Source organism: Microcebus murinus, chromosome 21 (assembly GCF_040939455.1).
Source record: "Microcebus murinus isolate Inina chromosome 21, M.murinus_Inina_mat1.0, whole genome shotgun sequence".
Lineage (NCBI taxonomy): Eukaryota > Metazoa > Chordata > Mammalia > Primates > Cheirogaleidae > Microcebus > Microcebus murinus.
The window spans coordinates 165,339-174,339 of record NC_134124.1 but is presented as its reverse complement, the minus strand read 5'-3'; the positions used below and the strand labels follow the sequence as shown (position 1 = coordinate 174,339).

Sequence of the window (9,001 nt, the reverse complement as noted above, 5' to 3'; positions counted from 1 at the left end):
GAATGGACACACGAGCACCACGTGAGCGCGCTCACCAGCAAATTGGTACGAACGGATGGACGCCTAAGTGGACAGAGAGGAATCACCTTCATCGGGTGGGTGTCGGGCGGGTGGGGGGAGGGGAGGGGCATACACATCCATTAGGCATGGGGTGGGTGCGCACCGACTGGGGGATGGGCGCACTTGAAGCTCTGACCCGAGGGGGGAGGCTTGGAGAGGGCAAGGCACCCGACCTTAACATTGGTACCCCCACAATACGCTGGAACAACATGAGAGGTATATGAATAAGAACACAGGGGGGGGCCGGGCGCGGTGGCTCACGCCTGTAATCCTAGCTCTCTGGGAGGCCGAGGCGGGCGGATTGCTCCAGGTCAGGAGTTCGAAACCAGCCTGAGCAAGAGCGAGACCCCGTCTCTACTAAAAATAGAAAGAAATTAATTGGCCAACTAATATATATAGAAAAACACAGCCGGGCGTGGTGGTGCATGCCTGTAGTCCCAACTACTCGGGAGGCTGAGGCAGCAGGATTGCTTGAGCCCGGAGATTGAGGTTGCTGTGAGCTAGGCTGACGCCATGGCACTCACTCTAGCCTGGGCAGCAAAACGAGACTCTGTCTCAAAAAAAAAAAAAAAAAAAAGAACGCAGGGGGGAGGGGGGCACGGGCGTGACATGTCACCTGAATACTTGTACTCCCATCATCTGCTTGAAGAGAGAGAGAAAAGAAAATGCAATCCTAGAGGTAAGAGACACTTTTTAAAAATAATGAATCCGAAGAGAAAAGTAAAAGGAGGCCTGTGGAGCAGGTCTGGGTGTGACTCCGGATCCCCCAACATCAGGTGCCACCACCAAAGATTCCTGCGTGTAGCCCATAGAACCCCAAAAGCAACGGGACGAGTTCTGGTCACATACTCCCTCAAAATGACATCCTGGCCTTCTTCTGGAACTCCCTCCCCTCTCAGACTCTCAAGGTTTCCTCCAGCGTGTCGGTTCCCACAGAGCAGACCTTTGGTCTGAGACCTGACAGTCCAGATGCCACGCATGCTGCCGCGTGGCGGCGGTGTCGCGGCTTGGGAAGAGGAGGCCCCACGGTGCGGGCTGGGGCGCCAGGCACCGCGCGGGCGCTGAGGGTGGGGGTGACCCCCACCCCGGGCCGCCGCCGCGCTCCCAGAAAGGGGACAGAACAAGAGGCAAAAAAAAAAAAAAAAAAAAAAAAAGCAGCAGCCTGTGGCACCCGGTATTCCCAGGCGGTCTCCCATCCAAGTACTAACCAGGCCCGACCCTGCTTAGCTTCCCAGACCAGCGAGATCGGGGGCGTTCAGGGTGGTGTGGCCCTAGACGGCGGCGGAGGGCGCCCCTGCCCCGCTCAAGAAGCCGAGCCTCTCTGGGCTTCCCCGCCGCCGCCTCCCGCGCCGGGCCGGGCCGGTTGAGTTCGCCGGCCGGGTCCCGCGGGCTCCCAGGGACGAGGGTGATGGGCGGGGCCGGGCGGGGCGGGGCGGGGCGGGGGCTGTCTCTCTATACACACACACACACACTCACACTCACTCACACTCACACAAGATGCGCCTCCACGGTTGGACTAGCCAAGGTGGAGCCCTCCCAGCCCCCCTCGTCTCCTCGCCCGGCCTCCTTCACCTACCCGCTGCCCACCCCCAGCGCGTCGCTGCCTACCGCTGACTGCGCACGCGCGGGACGCTCGCCCTTTGACCCCAGCCAGGGGCCGCCCTCCCCCACAACCCCTTTCAGCTGCGCCCCCCCCCTCGCCCTGTGGGTGGGCTGCCGCCTATTCCTCCGGGCCAGGGCTGGGGCACAGCCAGTGTATGGGGCGTCTCTCTCTGGGGATGTGTCCCATGGGTGGGGTGGGGTGGCGTGGTTTGGGGGGCGCTGAAGAAATCAGTCCCCTCCATCTCCTACCTCTGGAAAACGCCCAAGCCCGTGGAGAACTGCCGGCACCGCTTCGTGGGGGCCGGGACCCTCCTCCGTGTCCTCCTGTGGCCCAGTCCAAGGGGCCTGGGCCTGGCCGGGGCTGCATTGGACCCCGACCACCCTGGCGTGTGGACTCGCTAAAAATCGGCCATTAGATATTGGATTCCAGCTTCCTGGAGGTCATTTCACTAATGAGTGCACCGGAAAGAGTTTCCTAATCCATCTGTGAGGGTGGCAACTGAAAGAGAATTTTAAAGCTGACAGAATAGGCGAGGGAAGGCATAGGAGATTTCCACACCCAGCAAGGAAGACTTTCCCGAAATGGAAGAAAGAAACGAGCAAACAGAGACACCGGTAGCCCGCCCGGAAAAGAGTCTGCCCCTTAGAGAAAGCACCCTGACCAGGTTCACCCGTGGGTGGGTGGCGAGCTAGCGGCGTTCAGAAGAGCGAGGCCCGCAGTCTGTGCGGAAGACACCTGCGCTCGGGTGTGTGTGGCGGCGCGATTCACAAGCAGCTCTAGACGTTAAACCAAGGAGAAGCCAGGGAGTTCCCAACGCCCCAGGTGTCCTCAGCCCACGACTGGCTGCTGTGGGAATGCGAAGCCCGGCTCCTTGTCTCAGAGCGGGGTTCCCAGGAGGATCAGGCTGAAGCTGGGACTCGGCCTCAAAGTGTCCCCTCGCATGGCCACCCCCTTCCCCTTCCTGCTCCTCTACTCCTGGTGCCCCTCCATCCAGGGGCCAGACCTTAAAGAGTCACCGCAAGAGAATCCTGGTCCCAAAGGAGCCTTCTGGGGGACCGGTGCTGAGAGAGGTTGTGGGCATGGCCCGCTGGGGCTCTGCCCGACCCAGGGCTGAGAGATGCCACCTCCCAGCTCTGGGTCCCTGCAGGAAGTGTTGGCAAGCACAGGGCCGGTCCTCCAAAGGCCCAGGTGCAGGGAGCCCAGGCCAAGCAGCCTGTGGAAGAAGCCACTTGCCGTGCCACCCCGGGAACAGGACTGCAGGCCCCGGCCCTTCCCACCTCCTCCTCCTCCTCCTCCTCCTCCCCCCCCGCCCCCCCCCACAGGGCACAGGGCTCAGAGACACCTCAGACTCTTGCTACCCAAAGTGCAAAGGGCATCAGTTGCTCCTCCAACCCCCCCGCCCAGCAGACCACGTTGTCCAGCCAGCCCCCGGGCCTCCCTGGGGTGCCCAGCACAAAAGTGCAGACACCCACCGGACCCTCAATCTCAGTTTTCGGATGTTTTTGCCACTCTAAGGACCCGCAGGCCAGCTGGGCCTTCGGGCAGGACAGAGAGCCCCGGAATCCGACGTGGAGAGCTGCGTGTACGTCCCCATCAGGAGGCGGTCCCCACCTCCGCGGCTCTCCCCTTGCGGGGAGCGGCAGCCCAGCCGGCAGCCGCAGGGCCTCAGGGAAGACACCAGGCTGGGCCCCCGCGGCACAGCGGGGGCACGTCCCCCGCACTCACGCGACTTAGGGACGGCTGCTGGAGACTGCTGCGGCCACCCTGCTGCCGGGTTTCTGGTGGGCTTCCTGGAAGCAGCGTCCACACCAAGCCCTTGGAAGGCCCAGGCGACGGAGGAGCCGGTCAGGCAGGGGCCCAGGACGGTGAGAGGCCGGGCGGGCGGGAAGGAGCATGTCAGGCAGGGGCAGAGGACGGTGACAGGCCGGGCGGGGAGGAGCCGGTCAGGCGGGGGCCCAGGACAGTGACGGGCCTGGCCGGGGAGGAGTGCGTCAGGCAGGGGCAGAGGAGACGGGCTGGGTAAGGGTTAGGGTGACAGTTAGGGCACAATTCACAATCGCAAAGACGTGGAAGCGACCCGAGTGCCCATCCATCCAGGAGTGCATCAATAAAATGTGGCGCGTGGACACCACGGAGTGCCATTCGGCTGTGAGGAGCAGCGGTGAGAGGGCGCCTCTCGTGTTCTCCTGGCCAGAGCTGGAACCCGTTCCAGTAGGCCAGGTATCCCAAGAATGGACACACGAGCACCACGTGAGCGCGCTCACCAGCAAATTGGTACGAACGGATGGACGCCTAAGTGGACAGAGAGGAATCACCTTCATCGGGTGGGTGTCGGGCGGGTGGGGGGAGGGGAGGGGCATACACATCCATTAGGCATGGGGTGGGTGCGCACCGACTGGGGGATGGGCGCACTTGAAGCTCTGACCCGAGGGGGGAGGCTTGGAGAGGGCAAGGCACCCGACCTTAACATTGGTACCCCCACAATACGCTGGAACAACATGAGAGGTATATGAATAAGAACACAGGGGGGGCCGGGCGCGGTGGCTCACGCCTGTAATCCTAGCTCTCTGGGAGGCCGAGGCGGGCGGATTGCTCCAGGTCAGGAGTTCGAAACCAGCCTGAGCAAGAGCGAGACCCCGTCTCTACTAAAAATAGAAAGAAATTAATTGGCCAACTAATATATATAGAAAAACACAGCCGGGCGTGGTGGTGCATGCCTGTAGTCCCAACTACTCGGGAGGCTGAGGCAGCAGGATTGCTTGAGCCCGGAGATTGAGGTTGCTGTGAGCTAGGCTGACGCCATGGCACTCACTCTAGCCTGGGCAGCAAAACGAGACTCTGTCTCAAAAAAAAAAAAAAAAAAAAAGAACGCAGGGGGGAGGGGGGCACGGGCGTGACATGTCACCTGAATACTTGTACTCCCATCATCTGCTTGAAGAGAGAGAGAAAAGAAAATGCAATCCTAGAGGTAAGAGACACTTTTTAAAAATAATGAATCCGAAGAGAAAAGTAAAAGGAGGCCTGTGGAGCAGGTCTGGGTGTGACTCCGGATCCCCCAACATCAGGTGCCACCACCAAAGATTCCTGCGTGTAGCCCATAGAACCCCAAAAGCAACGGGACGAGTTCTGGTCACATACTCCCTCAAAATGACATCCTGGCCTTCTTCTGGAACTCCCTCCCCTCTCAGACTCTCAAGGTTTCCTCCAGCGTGTCGGTTCCCACAGAGCAGACCTTTGGTCTGAGACCTGGGAGTCCAGATGCCACGCATGCTGCCGCGTAGCGGCGGTGTCGGGGCTTGGGACAAGAGGAGGCCCCACGGTGCGGGCTGGGGCGCCAGGCACCGCGCGGGCGCTGAGGGTGGGGGTGACCCCCACCCCGGGCCGCCGCCGCGCTCCCAGAAAGGGGACAGAACAAGAGGCCAAAAAAAAAAAAAAAAAAAAAAGCAGCAGCCTGTGGCACCCGGTATTCCCAGGCGGTCTCCCATCCAAGTACTAACCGGGCCCGACCCTGCTTAGCTTCCCAGACCAGACGAGATCGGGGGCGTTCAGGGTGGTGTGGCCCTAGACGGCGGCGGAGGGCGCCCCTGCCCCGCTCAAGAAGCCGAGCCTCTCTGGGCTTCCCCGCCGCCGCCTCCCGCGCCGGGCCGGGCCGGTTGAGTTCCCCGGCCGGGTCCCGCGGGCTCCCAGGGACGGGGGTGATGGGCGGGGCGGGGCGGGGCGGGGCGGGGGCTGTCTCTCTATACACACACACACACACACTCACACTCACTCACACCCACACAAGATGCGCCTCCACGGCTGGACTCGCCAAGGTGGAGCCCTCCCAGCCCCCCTCGTCTCCTCGCCCGGCCTCCTTCACCTACCCGCTGCCCACCCCCAGCGCGTCGCTGCCTGCCGCTGACTGCGCACGCGCGGGACGCTCGCCCTTTGACCCCAGCCAGGGGCCGCCCTCCCCCACAACCCCTTTCAGCTGCGCCCGCCCCCTAGCCCTGTGGGTGGGCTGCCGCCTATTCCCCCGGGCCAGGGCTGGGGCACAGCCAGTGTATGGGGCGTCTCTCTCTGGGGATGTGTCCCATGGGTGGGGTGGGGTGGCGTGGTTTGGGGGGCGCTGAAGAAATCAGTCCCCTCCATCTCCTACCTCTGGAAAACGCCCAAGCCCGTGGAGAACTGCCGGCACCGCTTCGTGGGGGCCGGGACCCTCCTCCGTGTCCTCCTGTGGCCCAGTCCAAGGGGCCTGGGCCTGGCCGGGGCTGCATTGGACCCCGACCACCCTGGCGTGTGGACTCGCTAAAAATCGGCCATTAGATATTGGATTCCAGCTTCCTGGAGGTCATTTCACTAATGAGTGCACCGGAAAGAGTTTCCTAATCCATCTGTGAGGGTGGCAACTGAAAGAGAATTTGAAAGCTGACAGAATAGGCGAGGGAAGGCATAGGAGATTTCCACACCCAGCAAGGAAGACTTTCCCGAAATGGAAGAAAGAAACGAGCAAACAGAGACACCGGTAGCCCGCCCGGAAAAGAGTCTGCCCCTTAGAGAAAGCACCCTGACCAGGTTCACCCGTGGGTGGGTGGCGAGCTAGCGGCGTTCAGAAGAGCGAGGCCCGCAGTCTGTGTGGAAGACACCTGCGCTCGGGTGTGTGTGGCGGCGCGATTCACAAGCAGCTCTAGACGTTAAACCAAGGAGAAGCCAGGGAGTTCCCAACGCCCCAGGTGTCCTCAGCCCACGACTGGCTGCTGTGGGAATGCGAAGCCCGGCTCCTTGTCTCAGAGCGGGGTTCCCAGGAGGATCAGGCTGAAGCTGGGACTCGGCCTCAAAGTGTCCCCTCGCATGGCCACCCCCTTCCCCTTCCTGCTCCTCTACTCCTGGTGCCCCTCCATCCAGGGGCCAGACCTTAAAGAGTCACCGCAAGAGAATCCTGGTCCCAAAGGAGCCTTCTGGGGGACCGGTGCTGAGAGAGGTTGTGGGCATGGCCCGCTGGGGCTCTGCCCGACCCAGGGCTGAGAGATGCCACCTCCCAGCTCTGGGTCCCTGCAGGAAGTGTTGGCAAGCACAGGGCCGGTCCTCCAAAGGCCCAGGTGCAGGGAGCCCAGGCCAAGCAGCCTGTGGAAGAAGCCACTTGCCGTGCTACCCCGGGAACAGGACTGCAGGCCCCGGCCCTTCCCACCTCCTCCTCCTCCTCCTCCTCCTCCCCCCCCGCCCCCCCCCACAGGGCACAGGGCTCAGAGACACCTCAGACTCTTGCTACCCAAAGTGCAAAGGGCATCAGTTGCTCCTCCAACCCCCCCGCCCAGCAGACCACGTTGTCCAGCCAGCCCCCGGGCCTCCCTGGGGTGCCCAGCACAAAAGTGCAGACACCCACCGGACCCTCAATCTCAGTTTTCGGATGTTTTTGCCACTCTAAGGACCCGCAGGCCAGCTGGGCCTTCGGGCAGGACAGAGAGCCCCGGAATCCGACGTGGAGAGCTGCGTGTACGTCCCCATCAGGAGGCGGTCCCCACCTCCGCGGCTCTCCCCTTGCGGGGAGCGGCAGCCCAGCCGGCAGCCGCAGGGCCTCAGGGAAGACACCAGGCTGGGCCCCCGCGGCACAGCGGGGGCACGTCCCCCGCACTCACGCGACTTAGGGACGGCTGCTGGAGACTGCTGCGGCCACCCTGCTGCCGGGTTTCTGGTGGGCTTCCTGGAAGCAGCGTCCACACCAAGCCCTTGGAAGGCCCAGGCGACGGAGGAGCCGGTCAGGCAGGGGCCCAGGACGGTGAGAGGCCGGGCGGGCGGGAAGGAGCATGTCAGGCAGGGGCAGAGGACGGTGACAGGCCGGGCGGGGAGGAGCCGGTCAGGCGGGGGCCCAGGACAGTGACGGGCCTGGCCGGGGAGGAGTGCGTCAGGCAGGGGCAGAGGAGACGGGCTGGGTAAGGGTTAGGGTGACAGTTAGGGCACAATTCACAATCGCAAAGACGTGGAAGCGACCCGAGTGCCCATCCATCCAGGAGTGCATCAATAAAATGTGGCGCGTGGACACCACGGAGTGCCATTCGGCTGTGAGGAGCAGCGGTGAGAGGGCGCCTCTCGTGTTCTCCTGGCCAGAGCTGGAACCCGTTCCAGTAGGCCAGGTATCCCAAGAATGGACACACGAGCACCACGTGAGCGCGCTCACCAGCAAATTGGTACGAACGGATGGACGCCTAAGTGGACAGAGAGGAATCACCTTCATCGGGTGGGTGTCGGGCGGGTGGGGGGAGGGGAGGGGCATACACATCCATTAGGCATGGGGTGGGTGCGCACCGACTGGGGGATGGGCGCACTTGAAGCTCTGACCCGAGGGGGGAGGCTTGGAGAGGGCAAGGCACCCGACCTTAACATTGGTACCCCCACAATACGCTGGAACAACATGAGAGGTATATGAATAAGAACACAGGGGGGGCCGGGCGCGGTGGCTCACGCCTGTAATCCTAGCTCTCTGGGAGGCCGAGGCGGGCGGATTGCTCCAGGTCAGGAGTTCGAAACCAGCCTGAGCAAGAGCGAGACCCCGTCTCTACTAAAAATAGAAAGAAATTAATTGGCCAACTAATATATATAGAAAAACACAGCCGGGCGTGGTGGTGCATGCCTGTAGTCCCAACTACTCAGGAGGCTGAGGCAGCAGGATTGCTTGAGCCCGGAGATTGAGGTTGCTGTGAGCTAGGCTGACGCCATGGCACTCACTCTAGCCTGGGCAGCAAAACGAGACTCTGTCTCAAAAAAAAAAAAAAAAAAAAGAACGCAGGGGGGAGGGGGGCACGGGCGTGACATGTCACCTGAATACTTGTACTCCCATCATCTGCTTGAAGAGAGAGAGAAAAGAAAATGCAATCCTAGAGGTAAGAGACACTTTTTAAAAATAATGAATCCGAAGAGAAAAGTAAAAGGAGGCCTGTGGAGCAGGTCTGGGTGTGACTCCGGATCCCCCAACATCAGGTGCCACCACCAAAGATTCCTGCGTGTAGCCCATAGAACCCCAAAAGCAACGGGACGAGTTCTGGTCACATACTCCCTCAAAATGACATCCTGGCCTTCTTCTGGAACTCCCTCCCCTCTCAGACTCTCAAGGTTTCCTCCAGCGTGTCGGTTCCCACAGAGCAGACCTTTGGTCTGAGACCTGGGAGTCCAGATGCCACGCATGCTGCCGCGTAGCGGCGGTGTCGGGGCTTGGGACAAGAGGAGGCCCCACGGTGCGGGCTGGGGCGCCAGGCACCGCGCGGGCGCTGAGGGTGGGGGTGACCCCCACCCCGGGCCGCCGCCGCGCTCCCAGAAAGGGGACAGAACAAGAGGCCAAAAAAAAAAAAAAAAAAAAAAAGCAGC

The 9,001-nt window shown here is 62.0% G+C and overlaps 2 pseudogenes; both read right to left on the bottom strand.

Annotated features, from left to right (window-relative positions):
- Positions 1-1,219: 1,219 nt before the first annotated feature.
- Positions 1,220-1,337, bottom strand: LOC142863363 (uncharacterized; annotated as a pseudogene).
- Positions 1,338-5,111: 3,774 nt separating this feature from the next.
- Positions 5,112-5,230, bottom strand: LOC142863307 (uncharacterized; annotated as a pseudogene).
- Between the last annotated feature and the right edge of the window lie 3,771 nt (positions 5,231-9,001).